The sequence below is a fragment of the Tiliqua scincoides genome, chromosome 2 (genome assembly GCF_035046505.1).
Source record: "Tiliqua scincoides isolate rTilSci1 chromosome 2, rTilSci1.hap2, whole genome shotgun sequence".
NCBI classification, from domain to species: domain Eukaryota; kingdom Metazoa; phylum Chordata; class Lepidosauria; order Squamata; family Scincidae; genus Tiliqua; species Tiliqua scincoides.
In genome coordinates, this window is record NC_089822.1 from 244,583,942 (window position 1) to 244,596,501 (window position 12,560).

At 44.5% G+C, this 12,560-nt stretch overlaps 1 protein-coding gene across 12 annotated transcripts in view; it reads left to right on the forward strand.

The window, feature by feature from the left end:
* Positions 1–12,560, forward strand: part of FHIT (fragile histidine triad diadenosine triphosphatase) — a 1,225,929-nt gene that overhangs the window by 414,105 nt on the left and 799,264 nt on the right. The window contains exon 1 of one of the 12 annotated variants that reach the window (XM_066616403.1): positions 11,217–11,240. The exons of 10 other annotated variants lie outside the window; for them this stretch is intronic. The gene's annotated coding sequence lies outside the window, so the exon portion shown is untranslated. Of the gene's footprint in view, positions 1–11,216; positions 11,241–12,560 lie in introns of those variants that run through there. One more of the 12 variants, XM_066616402.1, reaches the window with a different exon arrangement.

Below are 12,560 nucleotides of genomic sequence, written 5' to 3' on the forward strand. Positions count from 1 at the left end.
CTGTGTCTAGTTGCAAAGGAACTGAACAAATATGTCAGAAGGGAATACTCTCTCCTGCCTACTAGGGAAGAGAAAGTTGATGAGGATATGTGCATCAGTTGAATGTGGCAGATATCAGACAATAAAGAGTTCGCTTTAATGCATTTTGCATGCTCCCTTGGAGACAGACTGCTTTGATAGTCTACCTTTGGGGGGAAAGTTAGCAACCAAGGTCTTTCATAGGATAGCACACCAGATTTTTAAAAAGGGAAAGAGGGGGGACCCAGGAAACTATAGGCCGGTCAGCCTAACATCCATACCGGGTAAGATGGTGGAATGCCTCATCAAAGATAGGATCTCAAAACACATAGACGAACAGGCCTTGCTGAGGGAGAGTCAGCATGGCTTCTGTAAGGGTAAGTCTTGCCTCACAAACCTTATAGAATTCTTTGAAAAGGTCAACAGGCATGTGGATGTGGGAGAACCCGTGGACATTATATATCTGGACTTTCAGAAGGCGTTTGACACGGTCCCTCACCAAAGGCTACTGAAAAAACTCCACAGTCAGGGAATTAGAGGACAGGTCCTCTCATGGATTGAGAACTGGTTGGAGGCCAGGAAGCAGAGAGTGGGTGTCAATGGGCAATTTTCACAATGGAGAGAGGTGAAAAGCGGTGTGCCCCAAGGATCTGTCCTGGAACCGGTGCTTTTCAACCTCTTCATAAATGACCTGGAGACAGGGTTGAGCAGTGAAGTGGCTAAGTTTGCAGACGACACCAAACTTTTCCGAGTGGTAAAGACCAGAAGTGATTGTGAGGAGCTCCAGAAGGATCTCTCCAGACTGGCAGAATGGGCAGCAAAATGGCAGATGCGCTTCAATGTCAGTAAGTGTAAAGTCATGCACATTGGGGCAAAAAATCAAAAGTTTAGATATAGACTGATGGGTTCTGAGCTGTCTGTGACAGATCAGGAGAGAGATCTTGGGGTGGTGGTGGACAGGTCGATGAAAGTGTCGACCCAATGTGCGGCGGCAGTGAAGAAGGCCAATTCTATGCTTGGGATCATTAGGAAGGGTATTGAGAACAAAACGGTTAGTATTATAATGCCGTTGTACAAATCGATGGTAAGGCCACACCTGGAGTATTGTGTCCAGTTCTGGTCGCCGCATCTCAAAAAAGACATAGTGGAAATGGAAAAGGTGCAAAAGAGAGCGACTAAGTTGATTACGGGGCTGGGGCACCTTCCTTATGAGGAAAGGCTACGGCGTTTGGGCCTCTTCAGCCTAGAAAAGAGACGCTTGAGGGGGGACATGATTGAGACATACAAAATTATGCAGGGGATAGACAGAGTGAATAGGGAGATGCTCTTTACACTCTCACATAATACCAGAACCAGGGGACATCCACTAAAATTGAGTGTTGGGCGGGTTAGGACAGACAAAAGAAAATATTTCTTTACTCAGCGCGTGGTCGGTCTGTGGAACTCCTTGCCACAGGATGTGGTGCTGGCGTCTAACCTAGATGCCTTTAAAAGGGGATTGGACAAGTTTCTGGAGGAAAAATCCATTATGGGGTACAAGCCATGATGTGTATGCGCAACCTCCTGATTTTAGGAATGGGTTAAGTCAGAATGCCAGATGTAGGGGAGGGCACCAGGATGAGGTCTCTTGTTATCTGGTGTGCTCCCTGGGGCATTTGGTGGGCTGCTGTGAGATACAGGAAGCTGGACTAGATGGGCCTATGGCCTGATCCAGTGGGGCTGTTCTTATGTTCTTATGTTCTTATGTAGATTTTGGAGATTCTGAAATTTGTTTGGGAGTAAAATATTAAAGGAACTGAAAAAGGTTCTAGGAAGGGCCACAGTAGCAACTCTGAAATGGATAGATAAAATGCAGATTTAGAGTTCAGGATAATTATGCATTTGAATGAAACAGTATTTTTAACGCACTGGAGAGTATCAGCTCACAAGTGAAAAACTACATCAGTGGTTTCGAAACTGTGAGCCGTGGCTCCCCGGGGAGCCACAGAAACCAGCCTGGGGGAGCAGTGGAGTCCTCGCAAAAAATGCACCACCCTATACAATGTATTGGAATGTATAGTATAGGTCAAGGGAGCTGCCAATCAAAGAATTTTGGGAACCACTGCTCTACACAAGAATGGATGCTCAGTTGCACTCTTTACTGGACCACAGTGATGTGAGCTGTCCTATAGTGCAGGAGTCTCTAAACTTTTTTGCCGAAGGGCCACATCAAATATCTGGCACAGTGTCGAGGACCAGAAAAAAAAATTAAATATAAAATTTAAATAAATACATTAGTGCACAATCCTTACCAGGCCTACTCAGAAGTAAGTCCTATTTTGTTCAATGGGGCTTACTCTCAGGAAAATGTGGTTAGGATTGCAGGTTTGGAGATGGAACTTAGATGAGTGCATAAATGAATGAATGGCCTCAAATGTTCAGAATTTCTCCAAGCAGCAGCAAGAAATAAAGCACACACTTAAATGGACCCCCATTTCCCTGCCCACAAGCACAACTTTGGTTGTGTTTGGTCAACTGAACCAGAAGCTTTCAGGAGATCAGAGGCTGGCCAAGGACTAGAAAGAGGCTTGCCACAGGCCGCATCTGGCCCCTAGGCCGGGGTTTGAAGGCCCCTACTATAGTGGATTGAACAGTTAACGTGGGGAAATGTAAGCTCATTTGCTATAATTTGGATTGGTCTATAATGCAGAGCAGGCCCAACCCCACACTGTACTTTTATGTTGATTGTGTCAGTGCACTTGCCAAATGAGATGAGCATCTTGTACCTCTGAAAAAACCTTAGATCACTGTGGCCTGTCTCCCTTTTATCGCGATTTGCTTGTCCCAAATAAGAGATTGTTTATTGGAGATATCCTATTTTTATCTTGTCTTTGAGCCAATCCAGATGTTCAACAGGACACATACCACAGTCCCCATGGAACCATAACCACCTCAGATGTTAACATCTGTTTTTCAGAAGTCCATGGCTTCCGAAGGCCACATGCACACTGTAAAATAAACGCATGCATGATCTTTGTTATACCTGTACAGGGAAATGGATACATGTGAATGCATTTCCCTTAAATAGAAACTTTACAAGGTCACTTTGAATTTCCATAAGCTTTTTTCTTCTGTAATGGATACGAGGCAGTACCATACGTTAGTACATTAGAACAGCTTTAAATAAACGTGATTCGCCGCTGAAAGAAATGTCTGCAGAAATCCCCTGGTAGATTATACATCTGTCAATGCATTTTTGAGTTGGAGTAATTTTTTTTATCAGCCTATATCTGCGTTTTCTTTGAGAACTCAAACAGCATGTTTGCTAAAGGCAAATACAATTACTTAAGGATATACTGCAAACTTTGTTCATGTGCCAAGAAGGAAGCAAAAAAAAAAAAATGTGGTAGTGACATCTTCCTGACTTACCCATGGAGCACGCAGCTAAATATAATCTCAGTGTAATCTCCATAGAATCTTGTGAGATGACATGCATATAATGGTGCAAAAGTTTCAGCATTTTGTAACTGGCATTTGAAAGATTTTCTATCCTAAGTGCGGATAATGCCCAGAGCAATTACGGTCTTTTTTGCTTGCTTGAGAATATGGTTATATCCTTCTATATATTTGCTTGTACTCCCAATTAAACTTTCAAAAAGTAGTCATGCTTGTCCTTTAAGAGCATGGAACATTGTTGTGCGTACAATGTCTCTCGAAACACCGCATATGCAAAAATAGTTATGGATATGTAGTAACTATTCACCAAGCGCTGTATGGCATTGGCACAGGTCTTGATAACCTTACAAAGGTCTAGTGTGTCTTTTGAAAGGAATGGCTCAGCTGAAGCACAGCAGCATCTCAAAAGCTTTACTCAGCGTTTCGTTAATCTGTGGAACTCCTTGCCACATGGTGTGGTGATGGCATCTGGCCTAGATGCCTTTTAAAGGGGATTGGACAAATTTCTGGAGGAAGAATCCATCACAGGTTACAAGCCATGATAGGTATGTGCAAACTCCTGATTTTAGAAATGGGCTATGTCAGAATGCCAGATGCAAGGGAGGGCACCAGGATGCAGGTCTCTTGTTATCTGGTGTGCTCCCTGGGGCATTTGGTGGGCCACTGAGATACAGGAAGTTGGACTAGATGGGCCTATGGCCTGATCCAGTGGGGCTGTTCTTATGTTCTTAAGCTTGCCTGGGTTCTGCTGACACATGGCTTAGGCAAATAACCTGTAGTTCACAGTGTACAATGGAAATGCTTTAGAAATGATAACTCTGAAAGACCTTTCATTGGCTGCAGATAGTACATGGAGAGTCATTTGATGCTGGTGATCATGGGGGCCCCCCATGAAATAAATCCATTATTCTTGGCAGAGAAAGATGCTTCATATAAAATTTGCTGCTAAGGGGGTGGAAATCTTTTGCTGCTTGCTCCCCTTTCCCACATGAGGTTCAAGGGGGAGGCTTGAGAAAGGAACAGTGAGGAGCAGAAAAGGGGATGCAGAACTAGATTTCTAAGTGACTAATGTGAACGCTCATAAATTCTCATGGGTCTTTCAGTCCTGGAAGAGAAACGAGAAACACCCCTGGGCAGAGATGCTGTTGGTTAATGGCCCATTGACTGAGGGAAGAGATGTTTGACTAGATTTTGGTAAGGTTGCCATCCCTCCTTTAAAAGATCATGTTCAAGGGTTTGAGGTTGGGTTTGCAACTGGATGTATTTGTTTCCATGGCAGCATCTGTAGCACCAGCCTTGGTTGTATTCCAGCTGTGTCACTTCTTGGAGAGAAAGATAACTTGCTGCAGTTATCCAGCCTCTAGGAAAATCCAGGTTGTATTGATGTAGTAATGATCTGCCTGCCTGCCTACTTGATTTTTTTAACCCCTCCTTTCTCCCCAATGGGCACTCAAGGTGGCTAACAACAATTAAAATACATAAACTATATAATACAACTAAAACTTTATATAAAATAGACATTAAGAGCCAAACCATACTCCCAATTTTTCCAGTGTATGGGGCACATGAATTTGTTGATGCACTGAATCCCCCATGCTGATGTTTTGAGCAATGCCTGGAGATCAGGTGCTTGGAGAGAGATGGGTTTGTCACCCCAATCATAATATTTTCTTTCCATGTGAACACAGAATGCCTGCATGGGCCTTAGATGTCTCTCTAAAGCAGTTCTAAAACTTTTAGCACTGGGACCCACTTTTTAAAATGAGAATCTGTCAAGACCCACTGGAACTGATGCATGGTCAGAAGTGGTATCATCAAGCATGAATATTTTTAACAATCCTAGGCTGCAATCCTACCCGCACTTACCCAGGAGTAAGTCCCATTTACTATCATTGTTAAAAACATATACATAGTAACCTGTTAAAAGTACGGATCTGTAGCATTTCCCCAAATGCAGTCACATACCATCAAGTGTAATATAGGAAAAATAAAACACACATGGAAATGAATGGGGACCCACCTGAAATTGGCTCACGACCCACCTAGTGGATTTTGACCCACAGTTTGAGAAACACTGCTCTAAAGGGTTAGGATGGAGTTGTCTGCAATCACGTGGAAAATCTCATACTTCTCCATGTACCTAGGTTTGCACTGAAATAACCCAGCTAAAAAAGTTATTGAATCTTTGTTTTTGTTACTGAACCTGGGCCTGCCGGTATTTGTTGGAGCACAATATCCTCCCTCCTTGCCTTGTGAAAAGGTTCTGAGTAACGTGCTAATGGAAGGCACATTCGGATCCTTTCTGACGCCACGGCAATTGAAGCAGAAGCCGTTGTCCTGCTGAATTCACCAAGTTCAAACAAGTCTGATATTTTCTTTCCTAATAGATTCTTTCACTCAGTGCTGTTCATTATCAGTCCCTGAAATAATCAGGTGCATGTTCACACTGTGAATGTAATTGCTGTGGAAAGTCATTGTAATAAAGGCTGGGAAGTCTTTTTTCCCTTGTCCAATGGGGAGTTGCTTCTGCAATTGGTGTGTGTGTACAAAAACATTAGTATCTTGCCATGCAGCTCAGGGTGATATATGGCAGCCACCCACATATAGTCCTGGTAGTTACCCTTCCTGAAACTGATCCACACCTATACCTGCTTATCTGCAGCAAGATGGCCATATTGTGTGCCCTCAGTTCATGGCCTTTGAGAGTCTGCTGAGTGAACCCTATTAGGCAATACCTAATCCATCTTCCCCAGAGGACATGTCCTTGCCCTCCAGCTGTCTCAATTATAGCCCAAGCAGCCATGATTTTCAGAGACCCTGGCATCCCACCCACTCGTGACTTGACCTCCAGCAGTCCTGATTTTCAATCTGGGTTGCAAGTAGAGAATTCCCTTTACTACATGTGTCTATGGGCGCAAACCTAACCAACTTTCCAGCACTGACATAGCCGTGCCAATATGGTGTGCACTGCATCTTGCAGTGGAGAGGCAGTCAAGGGGGCCTCCTCAAGGAAAGGGCATGTTCGTTACCTTACCTTGGGGCTTTAGTGCAGCTAGGCCAGTGCTGGAAAGTTGGTTAGGATTTTGCCCTATGTTAGTTAACACTGATCAGTTAGCATCCTATGGAACTTGCTCACAAACATTGCACAGAAACCTCCACAAACTTGATTATCTGACCTCTTATGGAAGGTTAGAATCTCACTGAGCATAAAGCAAAGAAACTTGGCACAGTGTGTTCTTTCAGATGTTTCAGTTGATTTTGTGTGTTCAGTTGATTTCAGTTGATTTTGTGTCTTCCTTCTCAAATCTTCCCAGTGTTAAGTGCAAGTTAGCAGTTATTATAGTGGGTATAGTTAAGCCTTCTTCACCATATCCACTGAAAGACAGGTCATGAGGCTGACCGTGTGAGTGTCAAGGAAAGGGAGTGTCACAAGAAGGAGCTTTTATCCAAAGTTTACGGGGCTTGGAGAATGGAGGCCAGGGCCTCTTTGGAAAAAAAATTGAGCTGGGTTTTATGACGGGAGTTATCTTTTTGCTTATTTCTGTACATGTAACATACGTATTTGTTGATTGTCATTTACTGGTTATGGAGGTGGAGTAGTGCTTAATTTTTAGTATAAGTCCTGTGTCTTCTTTCTTCTAAAGCAGACCATTGGTGCTTCTAGCAAAATACTGTCCCACAGCTCAGTGGAGTCTCTAGGGTTTGTGTCACCCATTATGGGAGGCCCACGTGTCAACCCCCATGATGGACTTCCTCCCATGTAGTAGGACCACTGGTTTTTTGGCTATACCTTTTGTTAGAGTAGAGATATTTCAACATGGTGTGTTTCATTGCGTTCTGTATGAAATTACTCATTGAATGATGTATAACATGATGGTATTATTCAAAAATACCAAGATTTTAAAAAATTTTGGCTAGTGGTGGTGCCACTTCCTCATGCGTGTCACCTGGTGTGACCTGCGCTCCCTCGCAGCTCTACTGCTGCAGCTCACAGCAGCACTAGAGTGTTTCAGGCAAAGGTTCCCCCCCCCCCCAGCCTTACCTAGAGATTCCAGGGATTGATCCTGGGATCTTTGGCATCCAAAGCATCTGGTGTGCCACTGAGCTTCCAGCCTCTCAGCAATGTGTTCTCTGCTAATAAGCACAGCCGTGGTGATACATAGAGGCTACTTCCTCATCACCATATTTACACCTAGCCCTGCTTCCCCAAAGGTGGAATATTTCCCTTTAAGGGTTTCCTTTGATGGGCATGTTATATGTGAAGACATTTTGTTGCCAGCCGATTTACATGGTTCAGTGCTTGGTTTTGCTTCGAGATGCTCTGCGGGGAGTTTTACTTTTATGCCAGGTCTTGTTCTTAGGCTTGTTGGCTGTCAAAATAATAGCAAGGGTAGTATATTAAGAAATATAGCCTAGTTCATCTTCATTTCCCTCAAATATTGGCAGGTTAGGCCAGAGCCAAAGCCTCGTGAAGTCAAAAGTGGAGCGGAGAAGAATTATTCCATTGCTTTGAGATCTGGCCTTGTGGAGCAGAGAGATGCACAACCAGTCTCTGACTAAATACTGCCACTCCAGCTGAGTAATTTATTTAGATGTTAACAATTTTTTTTAACTTTGGTGCTCCAGCTTGAAACAGCACATTTCTGGTCAAACTAGAAGTGTCTGTGACTATTTCCTTCCTTCCTTCCTTCCTTCCTTCCTTCCTTCCTTCCTTCCTTCCAGGGCCAGGATAGGCCCATCCTTGAGGCTGAGACACCTTCCTCAAGCAGCAGATTGATGGTGGGGAACCCACTTCCATCTAGTCACTAGCATCCACCGCTCCACTTCTTCCTGCTCTCAGGACTTGAAGAAGTGAGGAGAGTGATGGGATCTAAAGCATCTTTAAAGTTAGTTCATCACACTTGGCATCTCTGAGGTTCCTATTCTGCTCCATTCCCCTCTTTCCAAATCTGTGAGGAGAAGCAGCGCAGGTAGCAAGTGGCTAGTGTACTACCATGCAAGGGGAGTGGCATTTGGTATGCTACCTCAGGCACTGAGAAACCTTTGGTTGGTTCTACTGAGATGCATTTGGATTGGCTCCGTGGTGTAGGATAGGTGTGTGTGCATGTGTATGTAACCCATTACATTCCCCATTTAAGAGGTTTTTTGAAAATGTCCACAAATTTGTCAAGAGATTTCTCTGCCCCACAGGGCCAATCTACCATGAGAGTGAACAAAGCACTCATGCAGCAGTGAGTTGGAGGGGGAGCAGTGGAGTGTCAAAGGGTGCCCTGTACCCCATGTCTGCCCCCCCCTCAGGCCTGCTGCCCACACAGAGAAGGCCTGCTGCCTCTCTGAGAAGGAGCAGGAAGAGAATTGGGGTAGTGGCAGCCCACTTCCGCCTCCAGCACTTCTGGGAAAAAAAGAATGCTGTTCTTGCTACCGTGGCCACTTCCTTGTCCTTTTTCACACTCCTCTGGCTACTTGGGAAAGCAGCTGTGTAGTAAGGAGAGAGAGCTCCTTGTGGTCCAGTGCTCACTCCCTTGCCTTCAGCACCGGCACTGCCTCCTTCCTTTACACAGTCCTGAAATCAACAGGACTCTGTAGAGTGCCAGAGCCAAAAAGGAAGGGGGCAGGCTGTGACTCACGCACACTGTGTCGTCTTGTCCACCCAACTGGTTTTCTAAGCAGCCGGGTGAGTGAGGAGGATGAAGAGTACGTGTTGCCACTGCCACCAACCACACTAGTAGTGGGGTGTGATTGTGAGAGGTTATCTATTTATTTTTATGTGAGGGGAATGCATACCAGCAAGGGTGATGGATCTGCCCTGTTTAGGCAGAAGAGCTTCTCAGGCTGCTCCGCCTTCCACTTTGCCAAGTGACTTCTTATTGCACGTTGATCTTGAAAAGCAGTGGTTCCCAAACTATGTGCACAAGGGTGCCGCTACAAACTCACAGCGGTGCTGTGGTTTGTCCCCAATGGCCTCTTCTTACCGGCTTTCCCAGGTGTTGCCATCTTCAATCTTGCAAGGTCTTGTGCTATTCAAGATGGCAGTGCCCGGCAGCGCCGGTCGATGGCGCTGCCGCAACAGAGCACCACAACTGCAGTAAGTTTGGAAACCATTGTCGTAAATGGAAAGGAAGAGAGATACATGCTTCGGTATTTGTGGCTGCTGTTGATGCCCAAAGAGCTACACATCCGTGAAGAAAGCAGGAAACCAGAAGCAATCAGGATTCAGAACGATTTGCCTGGATCAGGTTTGCGGGATGAATTGTGCGACTTGGGCAGTTCTGTGCAGCGAGGCGAGGGAGCAAGAGTCACTGTGGAGGTTCAGGCATGTGAGCTTGCAGAGTGCAAATGAGGAAACGGGGGGCTAGTTACAGATATGATTATGTTTAAACCATTGTCACAATATTTGGCAGCTGTGAGGAAATAACAAAAGGAGATGCAAAGAAACCGCCACAGGAGGTTTGATGCCCACACTGTTCACCTTAGTTCATTGTCATTGTTTCTTCACTTTCCATTAAAGTGAAGGTGGTTTTCTCACAACCGAGCTGTAGCCGTGGGGGCCTTCACCTCTTGGGGTTGTTCCAGTCCTTACTCCTCTCCCGCATATTCACCTTGCATTTAAAAGGTGCATCTCTTATAGTTGTGGAAATACAGGAGAAAATGTGGAGGTGGGGCCCTTTTCTTTGCTTCTACCACCAAGAGGAGAATCTGCTAGGTTGATTAATTTTTGTCTTTAATCATGTTAGAGATTGCATTTTTTCCCATTTTAGAAGCAAGTAACTCTCTCTCTCTCTCTCTGTGTGTGTGTGTGTGTGAAGTCCTTTTGTGCTTTGATTTACGGACTTTTTGCCTCTGGTGAAAACAGTGCTTCTCGGGATCTTTAATTCCCTCTTGCACCTTAAGGGCATGTAGAAATGTTCTCTTGTGTCACATAGTCACTTTTAAAAAAAATAATTCTGTGCATGGGCTGGGATGACAAAGCAGGAGGGTGGCAACATCACTAATCTGCTTGCCTTTGCATATCTCCACAGGGGGAACATTCACACAGCTTCTGATGAAGTTCTGAGTCGCTGGCACGATTTGTCAGAACAAGAAGCTTCTCACTGCATTTCCTAATAGCTGCCCTAGATAAGACAGAAGTGTTATAATGTGTTCCTGGTCCAACAGATTTTTACATAGTTGTTTTGAAGCAAACCAACTCTAGCTCTCAATATATTCCCACAAGTTATTTTGAACTTTCTTCTATGATGTAGCTAAAGAAATTGACATTTATCATGTCTTTTTCTTCAAAGGATTGATTGTACTTAAATAAGTTTGGTGTAAGGGAAATAAGAGGAGGATTAACAAGAGCTGCCCCTTGCATTTCAGTGCAGTGTCAATGGAAGGGGTGGGTGGGTTTGTCAGGGCAGCATGACCTGGGATGTCCCCTAATGCCATCTTAGAACTGCTGCCATCATTGTTCTGGAAGGCGACAAAAAATCTCAAAATTCCTATTGTGCTCCTCCTGTGTTGTTGTCACAACTAGAAATGGGAGGTTTCTGGTTTTGTTTACTAGGACTGCACAAACTCACAGGGTCCTCATAAATAAAACTGAAAGTCCTGCTCTTCCGAGTTTGACAATAGTGGGCAAAGAGCATGATCAAGAGGGGAATGATCTGGTTCTCGCTTGACTGAGTGGGAAGCATATTGTTGTGGCTTGCATCGGTGGCTTGCATTGGTGGCAGACTGGTGGAAGGCAACGTTGGACTTGAAGTGAAAGGCACTCCAAATCTACTACTCGCATCAGTTGGCTGGCCTTGGTGAGTCTTTCTGTCTGTCTTTCTGTGTGCACACACCTGTCCTATTCAGTTAAAGGATTTATTTCTATTGGTCCTGCAACCTGGGGAAAAAATGGAAAAGTCAAAGGTGCTGGGAAGCGAGTAGGGATTGATAAATGAGCCACAATGATGACCTGGATAGATATTGAAAAGTTAACTGGTATCAGCGAGCACAGAAAATGTAGGTTAAAGGTGCTGTTTATCACTTCACTACCTCTTCATAATTTGATGACCAAAGAGTCCAGCAACTTTAGACACCTCACAATTGGCATACCACTGTAAACCAAATGATTCATAAAGTGTGATTTCACTTATGCAGAACACTCACATACAGACATTTTTTTTAAAGCACCAGACACCCTTTACTATTTGTAAACCTTTTACTGCAGGCACGTTTTACCTGTTCTTCAATAGATATAATTCTGAAATTCAATTCTAACTGATTATCACTGTAGCATTCTCTTTTTATTTGGTTTACTTAGTTCTATTTTGCACATTTTTATACCATCTTTCCTCCAAGGAGCTCAGGGTGGTGTACATGTCTCCTCCCCTCCTTTTGCCCTCACAACAACCCTGTGAGGCGGGTTAGGCTAAGAGATAGTGACTGACCCAAGGTCACCCAGGAAGCTTTATGGCTGTGCAGGGATTTGAACCTGGCTCTTCCAGGTCAAAGTCCAACTTCAGTACTGCTACACAATCCTGGCTCTCTCTTTCCCTGTCCCAGAAAAAAAAAAAAGTGGAAAAGCAAGAACACGGGTATGTTATTACTTTTCATTCCAGAGTGGCACTGGTGAGTTTGTATAGTACTTAAAGCAAATGTAGAGCTTCACAGAGAGTGAAAAAACACATGTTTCTGTCACATATTGGCTATGTAACACTGAAACTGCCCATGGCCAGGAGGTCCCAGTCAGGTATGGGCAGGCAAGAAGGCCAAAGATGGGGAAAACAGCTAAGGATGGGCCAGGGTTGAATATTGTGCTGCTTCAAGCACAAGGTCAGAAGCAGTAGGCAGTAGTCAGAGGCAATAGTAAGGGTAAAGGTACCAGGGGAGTCTGTCAGGTGGAGGCTGGGTGAGGCAACTGTGTCCATCCTCTCATGTTCCTGCATAAGTTGCGGCCAAGATTGCTGCTGATAATACATGTGGGCCCTTTTTATCTGCAGATTCAGAACCTGTAGATTTGACTCAGTGCGACTTCCAAACCTGTACTGGAGGGCCTCGCCTGACCTTCTGGATGCAACTGAAATAATCTTCTGGCCACGTCTGGGAGGCTTTTTGAGGTTTGCGGAGACTATGTGCACTTT